The sequence below is a fragment of the Hevea brasiliensis genome, chromosome 4 (assembly GCF_030052815.1).
Source record: "Hevea brasiliensis isolate MT/VB/25A 57/8 chromosome 4, ASM3005281v1, whole genome shotgun sequence".
NCBI lineage: Eukaryota > Viridiplantae > Streptophyta > Magnoliopsida > Malpighiales > Euphorbiaceae > Hevea > Hevea brasiliensis.
This window is the reverse complement of record NC_079496.1, coordinates 100,728,075-100,743,241: the sequence shown is the minus strand read 5'-3', so window position 1 is coordinate 100,743,241 and position 15,167 is coordinate 100,728,075. Positions and strand designations below refer to the sequence as shown.

General features: G+C 34.6%; 1 pseudogene; it reads left to right on the top strand.

The window, feature by feature from the left end:
- Nucleotides 1-13,610: 13,610 nt before the first annotated feature.
- On the top strand, nt 13,611-15,149 carry LOC110657402 (probable inactive 2-oxoglutarate-dependent dioxygenase AOP2; annotated as a pseudogene).
- Nucleotides 15,150-15,167: the final 18 nt, after the last annotated feature.

The window sequence follows — 15,167 nt, the reverse complement described above, 5'->3', positions numbered from 1 at the left end:
AATGGGTGTATTTCAAGTTTTTTATTTAAAATAAAGTAAAATTGTTTTATTATAAAAAATTAAAGTGGTTTAATAAAATTTTATAAAATAATATTTTTTATAAATAAATTAATTATAAAAAAATTTATTGATTTAAAAAACATTAAATTTAATTTTTAATATTTTTAATTAATATATTTAAGAAAATATTTTTTTAATAATAATGTTAAATACACTTTTTTGTTACAAAATGTTAAGTAAACTCTTAATAAAAAAAAGTGTAATAAATTGAAAAATAGGTCAATTAAGGAATTTTATTTAACAAAAAAGAAATTAATTAGTATAAGGTATTAAAATATTTATATTTTATAAAAAAATATAATGGGTTAAAAAATGGATATTTAGAACTTCCTACTGACTTTGAGTCCTCTGTGGCTTTCTTGTTAAATTTGTTTTTTGGCAGTGGCTTTTATTTTTCAACTTTTTCTTGTCATCTTTCTGCAACCCTACACCTATGAAGCCATCTTTATGTGTGGCTTTGTGGCTGTGGGAATTTAGGATGTCGCACTAGAGGTGGTGCCACAAACCTAGGTTGCTTCTTTTGGAATTTTACTGGAGGTGTGGGATTTTTAACCTTATGAAGAAAGTAGTTTGGCTATTGACCAGCTCTCTTGTTGACTCTCCTGGTACCTAGGTATCTATTGGAACTCTGGTACCTGTCACCTTGGTTCCTATCTTCCCAGTACCTGTTACATTGGTTCCTGTCTTCCTAGTACCTGTCACTTGGCCACTTCCTGGATGGTGAGTCAAATTGAAGACCTTTACTGGCTAAGCTTCTAGCAACCTTTGGAAGAGTTCCATAGGGTGAGTATATGTGAGGAGGACCTTTGGATTTTTGATTACCTCAATTTGAATCTGCAATCTTCTTAACTTATTGATGACACTCCTGAGGTCCACAATGATTGTATTAACAAAAGCCATAGGAGGAAATGGGTCTTCATCAATTAGCATTGCTTTTTCTTCTCAGGGAACTTTAAGACACCCTTATTGATGTGATCCTAGATCACTCCCCTGAGAGCCCAGCAATTGCTAGTGTTCTGGTTTTAGGAATCGTGGTACTTATAATAATCTCTCCCCTTCGTCCCCTCCTTGGTTGGAAACTTGTGGTCAAGAAGGAGGTTGACGAACTTCTCCCTCAGCAAAAAGTCAAATATTTCCTTTGTCTTGCTGGTGTTAAAAGCTTATTGAAGGGGTATGTTTGAAGTGGACTAAATTTTTCTCTATGGAGTTGGCTTGTTTGGAACACATAAAGTAGGACACATACAGGTACCAATAGTTACCAGGTCAGTTACAACAAGTTCATAGTTATTTACCTCCTGGTAATAAGTTCCCATAAATGCTCTCTTCCGTTGTGACTCTTCCATTAATAGCTCCTCGTACTCAACTAATTTGGCAGCAAGTTCATAAAAGTCACTAAACTCTATCCCCTGAAATTTCTTCATTAACTTGAAGTGCAGTTCTCATTGAGCCATCTTCACATACTCGGTCTCTAATAAGAACACCTTGCACCTGTTCCTCATCTTCCTGAGTCAAGCAATGAAAGCATTAACTAATTCTCCACCCCTCTATGTCATCCTTGATAGTTCAGCAATACACACTTTTAGCTCAGCTTTGAAGAATTGAGTATGAAATAACCTCTCCATTTCTTGCCAGGAATACATAGAATTTCTTGGAAGGGTAGAGGACCAAACAATCTTAGCTTGTAACTGGCAAAATTCTCATAGTTTGCCAGTTCACCGCACTGAATTGTGAACGTTGCTATGTACTTCAAAGTTGACTTTCCATCTTCTCTTGAAAAAATATTGAAGTTAAGAATGCGATACCCTCTTGGATACTGGTTCTCCTGACCAATAATGTCTGTATATGGTTTATGAAACTCTAACTGACCAATTTGTCTAAAGCCAGGCCCATGCAGGTCCTACACAGCATCTTTAACAACATCCATGATCACATGGGGTGCAACTGGGATGACAGGCACCTGAACTGCCGGTGTTGGTACTTGCGGTAAAGGTGTTTGCAACACCCCTTACCCATCTACAGTGTAGCCTAGCAAAGTGTACTACATTCGGTGCTGGAGCACCCTATCCTGTCTTATCGTGTACAATATTAATTTAATATCTATTTAATTATATTATCTCACTTGTAAAAATTTTTTTTTTTCATACTTTACTTTTGTTGAGACTCAGATAGAGTCTCCTCTATTTTATTAGTACATGGCAGGTTCCATTGTTTACCTGTTAAAAACAATTTATGTCCATACATTATATCATTACTCATATAAATTTTCAAGAAAATACATTTCATTTTATTCTTATAAAATTTACATACAATAATGTACAAATAATATACAATCCAAAAATTTAATTACATATCTCGCAGTTATTTACAATGTTACTTATGTACAGTGATCAAAAAGTAAAATCTAAATACACATAAGCCCTACCAAAATGGACTGCTTAGGTGACACTGATACTGTAGCAGATCTGCTCAAGATCCTAGCCAGAGTCTACTGTTGCTGCTGTGACTGCTGGTGGTAGTCTCCTGTACTTACTGTAACACCCTCCCTGTAGCAACTCCGTACATTCTACTGTTCCGGTGACCAGTGTCGGTCCGGACAGTTAGAACGTCTGAAAAAATATTTAAATTAAAGTGAGGAACCATAATTAACTCAAATATTAATAAGAAAAATTTAGAAAAAATTTTAGAAATAAAACATAACAAAGTTAAATGAGTCGGTGCCCTAGGGATGGGTAACCCAGTGGGAAGTTGCGGTTCTCGCAACTAGGAGCCCTAGACCTGAGGAAAAAATTATAAAATAATTTTTGAGACTCCAGAGAAGGGTCATTGAGGTTCCTATGGCATTAGAATGCCAAGAAAATGCTTAGAAAAATTTTTCAATCGGTACAGATAATTTTAGTCTGTTAAGCCAAACGGAGGGCATTTTGGATATTTTGATCATTTGGCCAACTTGTCCAGTTAAATAAATAATTTATATAATATAAAATGTGAATAAATATTGCTAAAAATTAAATTGAAATTAAGTAGAAAAGAAAAATGAAAAAAATGAGACTTTTGACATCACATAAGGTAATTAAATAACTCTCCACCAATTACAATTAAGCAAACTCATTAAAATGGGATAAATGAGACAAAAATGAACAAAAGAAATCTGCATCCCTTACCCATCTTCTTCCTTGGCGTGACCATTCACCAAAGAGACTCCACCATTTCCATCCCAACCAAGCTTCCTTTCCCACCATTTTACACCATAAAATCCCTTGCTCCTTTCATTAAAAATTTTCCTTACACCTAGAGCAAGTTTTAGGCAACAAAAAGAAGGAGGAAAATAGAAGTTCTCAAGCTTTGGAAATTAGCTAAATCAAAGTTAGTGCCCAATTTATTCTCTCTCTCACTCAATTCATGTTTAAGAACATGATCTAAGTTGAAATTGTAAGTTTAATGCATAAATTAAATTTTGAGAACTTGGAGACTTAAACAAAATTAGGGTTTGCTCATGTAATGGTATATGAACATTGTAATGGTCAATTAGTGACCATTTGAATGTGTATGAGGAGGAATTGAAGTGAGTAAGGATGTTGGAGTTGAACTTAGGCATGCTGCCCCTGGTAACCTGCAGGACTAGTTGTGAGTCCAGCAGGTTTGGGCAGCCATAAATGGAGTTGTATAGGTTCAATTGGTGCAAGGTAATTGGACATGAAACTAGACACATAATGGCACAACTTTGGTAAAGAAACCTTGCCCAGAAAACCAAACCAAGTTGACCTAAAAATTGCCCTAATCCGGGTGACTTGTATTCTACCTGGGCAAAATGACCAAATGAACAGTATTTATTTATTTAGTCATAACTCAGTGTAAAAAGGTCCAATTGACCTGAAATTTTACCAGCAGAAAGATGAGACATAGACCTACAACTTATATGAAGAACATAAATCCAAATTCTAAACATAACCTAGTTAAATTGCTAACCAAACTTAGGTTACCAAATCTGGCAGAACCAGTTTTGCCCAGAATTTTAGATTATGTCCAATCCGGCCAGTTATGGTATTTAGGCCATAACTTGAGCTACAAAACTCCAAATGGAGTGATTCAAAAAAAGAAAATGTAACTAGACAAAATAAGAAACAACTTTCATGAAGACAATTTTGCCAAATTCCTACTGTACAAATGACCAATGGAACAGTAAATATGAGGCTTGAAATCTGAAAATTTTGAATAACTAACACTAAGCTTAAAAATGGTATTGGCAACCAATACCAATAATTTTAGAATGCAATGTATGTTGGAAGTATTAGAACCAATGTACCTATTGTGTATGCAAAAGTCAACATGTTAGTTGACTAATGAAGTGAATAGTAACACCTAAACTTAAATTTCAAGAATTATACAATTTAAAAGTGTAACATGTCCTAGTACACCTAGCAAGATTGGTTTGGATAGGTTGGCATGCCAATAGGGTTCAATTAGCAGTACAGCACATGGCATTATGCCATTCTGTGATTTTATGGCCTTTAGCCATTCTGACATTGTGTTGAGACTTGGCCTTGAGCCTAATGTTATTACAGCTCATAACCTGTTTTGTTGCACACCAAGAGATACATATGTGACCGATGGCATGACGGCCCGAGGTACTTGATAACCAGTGCCAGTTTACCCATTTATCCAGTCCAGTCATCCAGTATAGGTTACTTGGGCAACAAAAAAAATGAAAGTGAACAAATTTAATGAAATAATGAATAGAACAGGTACATAATAAATAAGATTACCAATAATAATTGAAAAATTGTCTGCATAAGACATCAAAACATGTACTGTATATTTACTTCCTGTTATTTCTTTTTATTTTATTATTGGCACAACTAAGCATTATTACTTAGTGCGTTACTTTTTGCCACACGTAGGTTCTGGAGAGACTGACCGAGAGCCCAGTAGACCACAGACTGGGTGAGACCTTCTATAGATCTGCATAGTATCCGTGTCACCTCACCGACATCAGTGCATTGGTAGGACACTAGGTTTCATTTTGGGTATTTTGTAATTAACTTTTATTTTCTCATATGAAATTAAGACTCATGTAATGTATTTTGTTATCAATGTAAATAGTAGAATTATGTTTATGAATGAAAAAGTGAATATTTATTTATGACTTGTACATGAATATCCTATGAAATGAAATGATGAGAAATGGCAGTATATTTGAGAAATATTGAGATTTTGTTAATGAAATGGAGTTTGGGATTGATTGAAAATTTTAGAAGTGTTTTTCCCAGATTTCGAAGAACTATTTCATCCATTTTTAACAAGCACTCTGTCGGATTTTCTATAAAATTTATGGAATCTCAAATAAAATTTTGATTTCAATAAATGACTTCAATGAATGATATTTCATGAATTATACTTCATAACTATGAAAGAAATAAATTAGGAAGGATAAAAATGATTAAAATAAAATAGGGTATTTCGATACACTGTGTGACATATCTTACTCGGCTATACTGTAGGCAGGTAAGGGGTGTTACACCTACGCAAGGAAACAATCCATCGCACTAAGCATTTCTGCTTAGCGGTGCAATAATTTGAAATAAAAATAACTAAATAATTGAAATAGTTATTCTATGTATAACCTTATAAAGAAATATAGATTTCATAAATTTAAAGTCTTTTACATGATTATAAAACTTTGAGAGCAATTAAGTTAATCAGGATCTTTTATTCACATATTTCGTATTCAATCTTATTAAATCCATATTAGTGATCTCTTCATGTACTTATTTAAATTTAAAGTGTATTACTCATATTTGTACCCAAGTAACCTATGACAGATTATAGAGACTGGACACATGGGAGTATACTAGTTAGACATCCATATGTCTATCAAGTATACAATGGTTATGTCAGGCACAAGGCCAGTAGGCAAGCATAAGCCAGTAATGATAATAGGCACTATAGCTAACGGGTAGGCATAAAGCTAGTAGAATAATCATCTCAGACATATATTATCTGTCAATGATCATTCATGTGGGTAATACTGCAATCTGTAGTCCCTAATTGGTATATCAATCGATTCATGCTATATAAATAAGTCTAGATATACTTTGGGCAAAATAGTATTTATAGTTTCATTAATTCATTATATATATATACTAGTGATGTTTCATAGCATTTTCATGTCACCACATGCCTATTCATGTTATCCTTATGTTTAACAAATTATTTTAGTTCATTCTATGTCATGTGCCAAGTCATTTTATAATCCTTTCTCAAGGTCAAGATTTGGTATCTTAAATTCACCTAGCAAATTGGTTAAGATATGGCCACTGTTTGGCTACACTCCCCTCATGGAAGTTGTTCTACTATGTCTTGTATTTGTTTTCCTTTTTGAATCATGTCATTTGGAGTTTTAAAACTCAAGTTATGGTTAAATAACCACAACTAGTTCATTAACTCATTCTAGTTCTAGAACCAGGCAGATTCTGGAGTTAAACTTTATCTAATTATTAGGACATGTTACAGCCACTTTTAGGCCTAATATTCTTCATAAGAGTTGTTACCCTATCTCTTAGGATCACTCAAATTTAAGATTTACAATTTTTCAATTTTTGTAAAATTAATTATGGCAAACAAACTGGCCTGGACTCAGGTACCCTGTGCCTTTAGGATTCTAGGTTCAGGTTAGTGGATTTGTCTCCCATTTTAGGGTTTTTACACTCAAAATCTGATGAAGGTTTCTAAATCAAAGTTGGATCCCTATATGTTAGGTTTCTAGAATAGTTGGGCTCATCCCATTTAGAGTTTTCTACTAAAAGTTGAACACTGTTCTGAAGTCAAGTGGTTATTTTGTTCAGGTTTTGGCATGCTGGCTTGACCTAGCCAATTGACCAAGTTCCTTTGCCAAAACTGGTCGGGTGAGCCTAAGTCCAAAATTTCTGGGCAGTTTGGTTCTGGACAGTTTTATTGACCTAATTTGTACTAGTAATTTGATTTGTTTAGAGGCAGATATGGGTTTTGTATTCTTCATGAAAAATGTGCTCCTATGTCTAACCTTTCCAATGGTATAAAAATTAGGTTATTCTAACCTTTCTAGAGCGCCAAATGAACATATATTCATTTGGTCATTTTCCTGGGTTTAGGTTATGGTCATCCGAATTCCAGCAGTAATTAGCTCAAGTTGTGGACAGTTTTTGGGCATGGTCTCTTCATAAAAAAAATAGGGAATTTTGACCCTAGTTTCATCTCCAATTAACCTCACACCAATTGGAGCAACACAACTCTATTTATAGCTCAAAGACTACACTGGACTCATAGGTCTGAATTCTTACATAAAAATTTAACACTCCCAATTCAATTTCTCCCAACTCTCAAACTTTAATTGGCATTCAAGGTACTTCTAATTGTCAAAAAATCATCTCAACATCATCAATTTCAAGTCATATACCAGATTTCCCAAAGTTAGGTCAAAACCCTAACTTAAATTTTCATAATTCATGCTCAATACATGGAATTCACAATCTAACTTAAATACACTCATCACACACCAATACTAACAATTTTAGAACAATAAAAAAACATCAATTTCCCCCTATTCCCATGGTTGCCGAAAATCAAGTTTCTATATACTCAAGGTTTTCTTTTGATTTCATAAAATTTACACTTAGTTTTGCATGCTTATACTAGTTAAAGAAGAAAAGAGATTTGTTTAGTGCACTAACCTCTTTGGAGCCAAGTTTGATCTTGTAGAAGTCTAAGAATTTCTTCAATTCTTGGTTGCCACTAGGTTTCCCAAGGTGTGGGGATAAATTTTAGTGAAGACACTTAAGGGTTTTGGGTGGAAATAAAGGGAAATCAAGCTTGAAGCTTGAGAAAAAAAAAATGGAGCTTTTCAATGGAGTGAATCGGCCATGGGAGAAGAATCGGCACCCAGTGTGGTGTTAAGTGAGCAAGGGTTCCCACATCATGGACGGGTGTGGGTAAAGAAGTTAGTCCATATGACAGATATTAGAACAGATAGTGGAACAGAATACAAGATAGACATAAAAAACAATAAAAGATATCATAGAAGGAGAACAATTAGGAAGGAGCAGGACAGGGGGAGGATCAGGGTTGGTACTTGGAATGTTGGATCACTTACAGGAAAATTAATGGAGCTTGTGGATACCTTGGAAAGGAGAAGGGTGAATATTGCTTGCATTCAGGAGACTAAATAGGTAGGAGAGAAAAGTAATGAAGTGGGTAATTCAGCGTACAAACTGTGGTTTACTGGAATGGAGAGAAACAAGAACGGAGTGGGCATAATCATAGACAAAATATTGAAAGACACAGTAATAGCTGTGAAAAGAGTAGGAGATAGAATTATACTAGTAAAGCTAGTACTAGAAGGAGAAACAATAAATATAGTTAGTGCTTATGCCCCACAAATAGGAGTAAACAGTAAGAGTAAACAAAGGTTTTGAGAAGATATGGATGATTTAATGTAAAGCATACCGAATGAAGAGAATGTTTTCATTAGTGGAGATTTGAATGGACATGTAGGAAGTAATAGACAAGGTTATGAGAATGTTCATGGAGGTTTTGGTTTTGGCAGTCGAAATGAGGAGGGAAAAAGCATCTTGGATTTTGTTATGGCATACGACCTAATACTAGCAAATACCTACTTTATAAAAAGAGAGTCACATTTAGTGACTTTCAAAAGTTAGCAACATAGAAGCCAAATCAACTTCCTCTTAACCAGAAAGACAAATAGAGCTCTATGCAAGGATTGCAAGGTCATTCCAGAAGAGGCTTTAACAAGTCAACATTGGTTGGTGGTCTTGGATGTCAAGTTTAGGAACAATTCAAGTAAGGTCAGAAGAAATAGTGTAGCTCGAACAAAGTGGTGGGAGTTCAAAGGAATAAAACAAGTGAAGTTCAAAAATGAGCTTCTCGAGTCTGAAGTATGGAAGCTGGATATGGAGGCCAATGATATGTGTATACATATGGCATCAAAGATTAGAGAAGTAGCTAGAAAAGTACTTGAAGATTCTAAAGGACATGGACCACCCTCAAAAGAGAAATGGTGGTGGAATGAGAAAGTATAAAAGGCAGTGAAGAGAAAAAAGAAATGGTATAAGAAATTACTTAAATGTGATAATAATAAGACATAAGAACAGTACAAAATAGCAAAGAAAGAGGCAAAAAAGGCAGTTAGTCAAGCAAAAGCACAGGCCTTTGAAAAGTTATATAAGAAACTTGGAACTAAAGAAGGGGAGAAAGATATTTATAGATTAGCAAGGAGGAGAGAAAGGAAATGTCAAGATCTCAATCAAGTTAGGTGCATTAAGGATAAAGAAGGAAAAGTGTTGGTGAAAGATGAGGACATTAAAGAAAGATGGAGAAATTATTTTAATGATCTCTTTAATAATAGTCAAAATGGTAATAGCGTGAATACAGATTATAGAACAATAGAAAAGAATGTGAATTATACTAGAAGGATTAGATCTTTAGAAGTAAAGGAAGCACTTAAGAGAATGAAAATGGGTAAAGTCTGTGGATCCGATGAAATACCAATTGAAGTGTGGAAGTGTTTGGGAGATATGGGAGTGGCATGGCTAACTAAATTATTTAATAAGATTCTAAACTAAAAAAAATGCCTGATGAATGGAGGAAGAGTATTTTAGTACCTATTTTTAAAAATAAGGGAGACATACAGAGTTGCTCAAACTATAGGGGAATTAAACTTATGAGCCATACTATGAAGTTGTGGGAGAGAGTCGTGGAGCATCGACTACGTCATGATACTTCTATCTCTCTCAATCAATTTGGTTTCATGCCCGGTCATTCAATTATGGAAGCGATATTTCTTATTAGAAGCTTGATGGAGAAATATATAGATGTGAAGAAAGATCTACACATGGTTTTTATTGATTTGAATAAGGCTTATGATAGTGTTCCAAGAGATGTCTTATAGAATGTGTTAGAACAAAAGAGGGTATCTATTAGGTACATACAAGTGTTGAAAGATATGTATGAAGGAGCAACTACTATTATGCGCACAGTGGGAGGGGACACAAGAGATTTTCCGATCTCAATTGGATTACACTAAGGATCAGCCATAAGCCCTTACCTTTTTACATTAGTTTTAGATGAATTGACGAAACATATACAAGATAGTATTCCTTGATGCATGATGTTTGCGGATGATATTGTTCTGATAGATGAGACATGAAAAGTAGTCAATAGAAAGCTAAAACTTTGGAGAAGTACTCTAGAGTCAAAGGGTTTTAAGTTAAGTAGAACGAAGACAGAATACATGCATTGTAAGTTCAGTGAAGGCCAATCTGGTGATAAGGAAGGAGTTAGTTTGAATGGAGTGGTACTGTCCCAAAGTAATCACTTTGTATATCTAGGCTCAGTCCTTCAAATAGATGGGGGATGTAAGGAGGATGTTAGTCATAGGATTAAAGCCGGATGGTTAAAGTGAAGACGTGCCACGGGAGTTTATGTGATCGTAAGATCCCCAATAAGTTGAAAGGAAAATTTTACCGTACAGCCATAAGACCGGCTATGTTATATGGTAGTGAGTGTTGGGCACTGAAAGAGTCGTATGCGTCTCAGATAAGAGTTGCAGAGATGAGAATGTTAAGGTGGATGAGTGGCCATACTAGACTAGATAAAGTCCGTAATGAGAGCATTAGAGAAAAGGTAGGAGTAGTGCCAATTGAAGATAAGTTGAGAGAAGGGAGATTAAGGTGATTTGATCATGTAAAGCATAGACATACGGAGGCTCCAGTTAGACAAGTAGAGCACATTAGGTTAGATGATAGAAAGAAAAAAAGGGATAGACCTAAATTAACTTGGAGGAGAGTAGTACAACATGACCTAGAAGCATTACACATTTCTGAGGATTTAACCCAAAATCGTTTAGAGTGGAGCAAGCGAATTCATATAGCCTACCCCAAATTTTTGGAGTAAAGGCTTAGTTGAGTTGAGTTGAGTTTTATAAGGGCTTGTTTAAATGTAATTGGTCAAAAATTTTAATGATGTCATTATGACATCATGCTCATGTAATAATTCATTTATATTTGATTTTCTTTCTTTTCTTCTCTTTTCCCTTTTTCCATTCCATAATTCATACTTTTAATTTATTTTCAATATTTTATTCTCTCTCATTTTGATTGACATTTAGGTAAAATTCATCACTCAGGGTGAAATGACCAAAATGCCCTTCATTGAACTTATTGAGTTATAATTTCCTTTACTGATTGATAAAATTTTCTTAAATTTTTTTAGCATTTTTATTACCTTTTAAACCTCTTAAATCCTTCAATTTAATCCCATTATTTATCTTACAGAGTTTCCCCATGGGTCTGGGGTTGGCAACTGTCTTCACAATCGCTTCCCGTTAGGGTTACCCATCGCCATGACTCCAGCTCCTTTGACCTATCTACACTTCATTTCTTTTATTTTTTCTTAATTTTTTTTTGTCTTTATTTAACTATCTTATGACTCCTTACTCTAGTTTAAGTGTAGTTCCAGACATTCTGGCTGTCCGAACAGACGTTAGTCATCGGAATAGTTGAATGTACGGACTACCTAAAGTGAGGGCGTTACAATGTTAGCATTAGTTGAGGTATCTACACAGTAGACACCGTAGCTCCTCTAAAGTTGTTGAACCCCAACTAAAAGAGCCAAAGATCTCCTGAGGTGTATGCACTTGCTGAGGAGCTGGTATTACCTGAGGACTTGGAACTACCTCTACGTCATAAACACTAGGGGGAGTGGTCGAGCTGGTGTTACTAAGAACATGGGTAGGAACAAAAGTTTTGCCACTAGGGCAACTGAGCTAAACTAGTATGCTTGGTTAACTAGCCACCTGTTTTTCTCTCCTGTGGTGTGTCTAGTATCTCTTCTCACTATTGACATAGCTTCTTTCAGCACTGCCCTAAGGAGTTCAAGATTGAGCCCGTCTCCCAAGCTCCCAAGCACCTCTAGGTACCATAACAAATTCCTCTAGCCTAGAGACCTGGCCATCAGAAGGTACAAAAATAGGCAAATTAAATTTTTCAGTCAAGAATCAATAAAGTAATCTTCCCCATATTTACATCAATTTTGTCGAAAGCTGTATTCATCCAACTTCCTATGCCTTTCTCCAAGACATCAACAATGGTTATTGTGAGGTTTCTCTCATTAACAACAACAACAGAGGCCAAACCACCTTGTTCCTAATTTGGAGTGTCAGTCAAGGTATGTACAATTTCTAAAACATCTGAATTATGCATTTCTTCTCCATAAGTAGTTGGTTCTTTCTTAAATTGTTCCACCATGAAAGGAACTTGAAGGCTTGGACCAACTGCTGTAGGACTCCCCTCCGTGTCCTGAGATCCAACACTTTCTTTGCCAAGCACACTTCTAATTTTCAGAGGCATGGTGTTGCCTACAAAAACAATGGTGTGGTTTGTCGAAATGAAACTTTGCAAGGATGTGTCCCACTAGATGTGCCAAAAATTATTTTCTATGGAAAACAATCTTAGTTGTCTCACAGCTTACGGTTTGTGCAGACATGCTAAATACTAAGTATGTATCTTAATTTGCGCTTTGACTTCTAAACTAGACGACTGTGGGAACTGACTTACTGCACGTAGCTTCATCAATCTCACAAATAATTGAAAGTAAGTGAATAGAAATTGAATGTTTTGATTGATTGATTGAAAAGTGAATACATGATTTGAAATTAAATATGAAAGCTTGAAAAATAAGATAGATAAAGATAAAGATAAAAATAAAAAATTGTTGGAGTCTGAGTTGTTTGAGTTGTTCTGGGTATTGGGGCTTTTCCCGTTGTTGCTCATTTGACTTTTATAGCTCTTCTTATAGTTACCTAGAATATTCTTGAACTGCCATTTTCACGTTCTGCAGTTGTTAGCAGTCATCATCTCACTCTCTTGTAATCATTTATCTTAGCTAACCACCAAAAAACTTCCAAACTTTTATTTAATAATTATCTCATGCCAATAATTAATTAAATTAATGAAATAAAATTAATTAAATTAATTTTATAAAAAATTAATTTAATTAATTCTTAAACCTAAAAATAATTAATAACTAATTTAATTATTTTAGTGTAAACAATATGATAATACCTAAAAAAATATAAGATGAAGTAATATGATGTAACTTAGTTTCTTATATCAATATTAGAAAAAAAAAAAAAGGTTTCTTATATATATATACGTACTAAAAATCCTTCTAAAAAATGGAAGTGTTAGAAATTTTTAATTAGTCTTGGTCTATTTAAAAATTTTATTTAAAGAATAACTACTAAAAAGGAAAGTATATATCCCCATCGTGTACGTCATTACAGGGATATACAACATTTTATTATAATTTTATATGGCTTTTGATTTCTGGCATTTAAGATGGTAGTTTAAGTTTCGGTGATATCTAAATGTCCTAACAGAGCAACATATGCAGTAAATTTTACAAAAAGCAGTAGCAGAGAAGAAAGTTAATTATGGAAGTTAGGGTTTTGGCCCAAATTAGGGATTTTGTGCTTTGATGTTTAATTGATGTTCTAATTGTGCTTCAAGGTTAGAGAAGCTTCTGAAACTTTTGGGTGTTTTAAATTGGTTTATGATCAAATATCCATGCACTTGCGAGCAGAGACCTTTTCAATGATAAGGTAAGTTTTTGAACTTCCTTTGGAGAGAGAGGAAGAATTTTAGTCCAAAGCTTTACCATGGCTATGCCGGCCAGTTTGCCATAGCTCTTTTGTATGAGAGCTCGAGTATTTAAGGTGTCTCCAACTATGATTCTCTCAATGGCTTCGCAGAACGTCTGTGCCCTCATGGACACCAGCAATTCTGGTAATGATTCATGCTGCTAATTTTCTTTATACTAAGTACATAAATTAATTTCTATCATTTACTAAAAAGTAAAGATCAGTGCACCATTAGGCTTTTTATATAAAGGTCAGGGTTAAATGTATTTTCAACATTTTCTTTATATTATTAAGTTTTTAATTTTTTAACAACGTATAAAACCTGTTATTAAATCTCTATTTGAAAATTAAAATTTTATAAAAATTTAATTTTTATTAATTTTTTTTATCAATTTTCATATTTAAAATGAAAAAAATTCAATTCTTTTTAACTTTAAAAGATTTTTATTTTAAAAGATATAGAAATCATGATTGTGTAAAAATTTAATTAAATTTTTTTTCTTTAAATGATTTATTCAAAAAAAAAAAAAAGTCGTTTTTATGTATGCAAGTGCTAATTTCACGCTGAATTATTATGCATTATAAATATGCACGTTCTAGCCATGGCATTAGTTCCATGATGAAGCCAGTGGAGGTGCTACACCAGATAATACGGATGATGATTCTTGATAGCTATAGCTTGGGAGGAAAGTCGGATTCAATCATAGAATGCAAGACTTTGCTGAGGATGATGAGACACAGAGCTCACCCTAAAGGGGAATGCATGAATGGACTGTGCCCATACCTGTTAGCTCATGTGCACCCTTCTGTAGAAGAGGAAGTTTCAGGTCTTCAAGTCGACACTAGAGATGGACAGTGGATTAGATTGTCTGTCTCCCAACTCCTTGGTCTTTATTGTTGGAGATCCTCTCATGGTAATTGTATCAAAATCTCTCTTGTTCTTGTTCCAAATCAGCACATCCTTGCTGCTGGGCGCTTAATATATTAGAAAGTGCTTATTTCATAACCCAAGAAATTAAATGAACACTGAAACTGTACATCGACATTGGTTTGCAGGCATGGAGCAATGGAAGATTGCATGCAGGGAAGCACAGAGTCAAGATGAAGGGAGACAAAGACAGGTACACATTGGGAGCCTTTGCAGTTCCAATAATGGGGACAATGATCAAACCACCAAAGAACTAGTTGATGAAAGCCATCCCCAGCTTTTGAATGAGTTCCATTTTTGGGAATTCATCAGGTTCTCATATTCAAAGGAGGGACTAGCTATAGATTCCCCCAAGCAGGTCTTTGCATATGCTGGGATCAAGTAGTTGTATGCAGCAATATTTGCACAAGCCTGAGCCAACCCCCTCCCCTCCCACATCAGCACCACAGAATAAATGGCCTGTTTTAACCACATGTTCTTAATGATACT